General features: G+C 40.1%; 1 protein-coding gene across 2 annotated transcripts in view; it reads left to right on the top strand.

Moving 5' to 3' along the window:
* The window catches only part of LOC106533086 (amyloid beta A4 protein), a 42630-nt gene that overhangs the window by 27857 nt on the left and 10335 nt on the right, over positions 1–4438 (top strand). The window lies entirely within an intron of this gene.

Raw genomic sequence — 4438 nt, 5'->3', positions numbered from 1 at the left:
GCGATTAAAGTTCTCCATCTGCCCCGGCCGTCTCTGCAGCGCATTTCCTGTTGAGAAAAGACAAAAACAAACTTGTGTTGTGATGGACTAACTGTCGCTGCTTTCAACCAATAAAAAGAACAAGAATCACAGTTTTAGCCAATCAGAGCAGAGCAGGGCGGGTCCTGCTGTCTGAGCGGAATCAGAACTGCAGGTGAAGTAATCAGAGATGATCGGACTTTTCCAAGGACTTTTTTTTTCTTTTTCCGACCCGCTACCAGAACCACCCGCCCCGCATGAAAGCAAAGTTATGTAATAAATTATGAAATGTCTAAGCGTTAAACGCATTGATAAATCTTACTGGATTGGGCGTCACGTGACCTGGGCGTGCTTCGCAAGGGGGATTTTTATGCATTGAGCTAATGCTAACGCTAACCATTGAAATCAATGAGCAGAACGTAGTGCTTTGCAAAAAGGTCTTAAAAAGTCTTAGATTTGACTTCTGAAACCTGCAGATACCCTGGATGAAAAAGAGGAGGAGGAAGATGAGGAGGAGTACCACTACGTGTATGAAGATGAGAAGGCAGACCCGGAGGACGAGGACGAGAAGCAGCGGAGCAGTAAAACAGCAGAGAAGACCGACGAGGCCAAGATCTTACAGGAAGTCAACGGTTTGTAATGTTTAGCTCATGTTGTCCTTCATCATCATCATCATCATCATCATCATCATCATCATCATTATGGATAAAATCTCTGCTGTAGCTTGTTTTAATAACTGAGACCTGATTTAAGGTCTGACCCGGCTGAATTCCGGTCGATCTAACAAGCTGTCGTCCCCCCTGGCAGCGGTGTGCACCCTGGAGGCGGAGACTGGCCCCTGCCGCGCCTCCATGCCTCGCTGGCACTTCCACCTCGGCCAGAGGAAGTGCGTGCGCTTCACCTACGGCGGCTGCGCCGGAAACCGCAACAACTTCGACTCAGAGGAGTACTGCATGGCCGTGTGCAAACGCCTGAGTAAGTCTGAGAGGACCCGAAGACCGGGTCTCTAAAACCTGTCCTGTGTCTCAGACCATAAACCGGTCCAATAGAACCTGTCCTGTGTCTCAGACCATAAACCGGTCCAATAGAACCTGTCCTGTGTCTCAGACCACAAACCGGTCCAATAGAACCTGTCCTGTGTCTCAGACCACAAACCGGTCCAATAGAACCTGTCCTGTGTCTCAGACCACAAACCGGTCCCACAGAACCTGTCCTGTGTCTCAGACCCTTAACAGGTCCAACAGAACAATGTGGGATTCTAAGTTCTAAGTTCTACACCTAAAATTTTGTTCAGCTGCAGAGATCCACCTCACCTTCATCACAAAAATCACATTTATTTCATTTCATTTTTTTCAGTGTAAGAGAAAATACTTAAAGTAGCAGAATACTAGCTAAAGCTTTAACTTAGCAGAATACTAGCTAAAGCTTTAACTTAGCAGAATGCTAGCTAAAAGTGCCATAATGGTAGCTAAAGACTAATATAGGCAATACACTAGCTGGAAGACAAAAGTCGCAAATGCTAGCTAAAGACTAACAGAAGCAGAATGCTAGCTAAAGGCTAAAAGTAGCAAAACTAGCTAAAGTGTGAAAGTAGCGGAATGTTAACTAAAGACTAAAAGTAGCCACATGCTAAGTAAAGTTTAAAAGTAGCAGAATACTTGCCAAATGTTAAAAGAAGCAGAATGTTAGCTACAGGATGAAAGTAGCAGAATGTTAGCTAAAAGTAACTGAGTGTTACCTAATTTTACAATTAGCAGATTGCTAGCTAAAGCCTAATAGAAACAACACACTAGCTAAAAGCTAAAAATAGCAAATTCTAGCTAAACTATAAAACTTGCAGAATGTTAACTAAAAACTAAAAGTAGCATAATGCTAGCTGAAGACTGAAGCAGAACGCTAGCTAAGCGTAGCTAAATGCTAGCTACAAGCTCAGTTATCAAAAGGCAAGTTAGATAATAAAAATACAAAAACCAGTAGATGAAAACCAATCATAGCAAAATACAAGCTATACTCTAAAAGAAGCAGAGGGCTAGCTAAAAGCTTATTGCAGTAAAATGCTAGCTAAAAGCTAAAATAGCAAAAGGCTTTTTTAAAAGATGATTGTAATAAAACTGTTTTAAAAGCTAATCATACCAAAATGCGAGCTATGTGTTGTAAATAGTTAATAGTCAGCTACAAGCTAAAACTAGCATCTTAAAGCTAATCATAGGAAGATGCTAGCAACCAAGAAAAAATAAGTAAAGGGTTATTTAAAACTAGCAAATTGTAACTAACAGCCAAAACCAGTGGTCTGGTAAAGGTTTATTTGCCTTCTAATGTTTATTGTTTTTGGTGCAACTCTTAAAACACCAAAATACATTTAAAAGGTTAATATGGACTTCTTTGTCTTTAAATTTTTCTTTCATTTTTTGAATAGATCAAATTTGAGAACGTTGAACCGTTTTTTTTTCTCCTCCATGCTAACATGAACATCTGAGTTTTCTGTCTCCTTTGTTTCTGTTTCCGTTTGTTTGTGTTTTTCTGCCAACAACCTGTCGTGTTTCGTCTCCAGAGGTTTTATTTTTAGAACCGTTTCTTCTCTCCACCTCGCTGTGATTCGCTCTCATCAGGTCAAACTCGGGTTCACGACCCGAAACGGTTGTAATAAAACAAAACGAGCGTTTTGAGCTGGAGCTTGTTGAAGAGTTTCTCCTGCTGCTGCGGTTCCTTTTCCTCCTTCCGCTCTTTTCTCGTCTCTGTCGCTTCGTTTGACGTCACAGTCGTCACCCAAACATCTGTTTCTGAACTTCCAGCCGTGCCGCCGACCCCACAGCCCACAGACGACGTGGACATCTACTTCGAGACTCCCGCCGACGACATGGAGCACAGTCGCTTCCAGAGGGCCAAGGAGCAGCTGGAGATCCGGCACCGGAACCGCATGGAGCGGGTGGGTTCGTCGTTCTGGGTTTGATGGAACCTCTGAAGGAGCAGAAACTGATTCTTCACAAACTTTCTGTTCCTTCCTCTCTTCGGCTGCTAATCCAGGTTCGAAAGGAGTGGGAAGAGGCCGACCGTCAGGCGAAGAACCTGCCGAAGGCTGAGAGGCAGACCCTGATCCAGGTAAGACCCTGATCCTGTCCTCGGGGAGTCCTCCTGTCTTTGTCCCTTTTGTCTGAGTGAGATATGAGCTCCTCCCATCATCATCATCATCATCCTTCCTCTTTTTACTCTCTGAAGAGGAAGTAGGGCCCAGTCTGAATGAGTCAGAGCTGAAACTGAGATAAAACTATCTGTCGTCATTAGTTTTCTGCTGTTTTCATCAAAACATTCGGCTGATTCAGGAGACAGGAGCCAAAATGTTATTATTATTATTATTTTTTTTTTTTTTAAATATGATACTTTTTGCTTTTAGCTACCGTTCTGCCACAATAAGCTAGTTAGCCTTTTACTACATTTAGCTTTAACCACCATTCTTCTTCATATAGCTGCCTTCAGCTGTTATAGCTATTGTTCGATACTTTTAGCATCTAACTACAATTTAGTTACTTTTAGGCTTTATTTAGTGTTTTGCTACTCAGAGCTCTTACAGCTAGCATTTTGATACTCTTAGCTTGTGGGCCTAGTGTTGTGCTCCTTTTAGTTTTGAGCTATTGTTGAACTCCTATTAGCTACTAGATATTGTTTCAGATAATTTACCTTATAACTGGTAATCTACTCCTATTAGTTTTTAGCTATTGTTGCACTTCATTTAGCTTTAAGCTAGTGTTTTACTCCTATTAACCTTTAGCTATTGTTGTGCTTCATTTAGCTTTAAGCTAGTGTTGAAGTCCTATTAACTTTTAGCTATTGTTTTAGATAATTTACCTTATAACTGGTAATCTATTCCTATTAGTTTTTAGCTATTGTTGCACTTCATTTAGCTTTAAGTTAATGTTTTATTAGCTTTTAGCTATTGTTGTGCTTCATTTAATTTTAAGCTAGTGTTGAAGTCCTATTAGCTTTTAGCTATTGTTTTTAGATAATTTACCTTATAACTGGTAATCTATTCCTATTAGCTTTTAGCTATTGTTGTGCTTCATTTAGCTTTAAAATAATGTTTTATTAGCTTTTAGCTATTGCTGCGCTTCATTTAGTTTTAAGCTAGTGTTAAAGTCCTATTAGCTTTTAGCTATTGTTGCACTTCATTTAGCTTTAAGTTAATGTTTTATTAGCTTTTAGCTATTGTTGTGCTAATTTACCTTATAACTGGTAATCTATTCCTATTAGCTTTTAGCTATTGTTGCGCTTCATTTAGCTTTAAGCTAGTATTGTACTCCTATTAGCTTTTAGCTTTTGTTGAGCTTCATTTAGCTTTAAGCTAGTATTGTATTCTATTAGCTTTTAGCTTTTGTTGAGCTTCATTTAGCTTTAAGCTAGTGTTGTATTCTATTAGCTTTTAGCT

This window comes from Austrofundulus limnaeus, unplaced genomic scaffold (assembly GCF_001266775.1).
Source record: "Austrofundulus limnaeus strain Quisiro unplaced genomic scaffold, Austrofundulus_limnaeus-1.0 Scaffold881, whole genome shotgun sequence".
Classification (NCBI taxonomy): domain Eukaryota; kingdom Metazoa; phylum Chordata; class Actinopteri; order Cyprinodontiformes; family Rivulidae; genus Austrofundulus; species Austrofundulus limnaeus.
The sequence above is the reverse complement of the archived record's forward strand: the minus strand, read 5'-3'. Positions and strand labels throughout refer to the sequence as shown.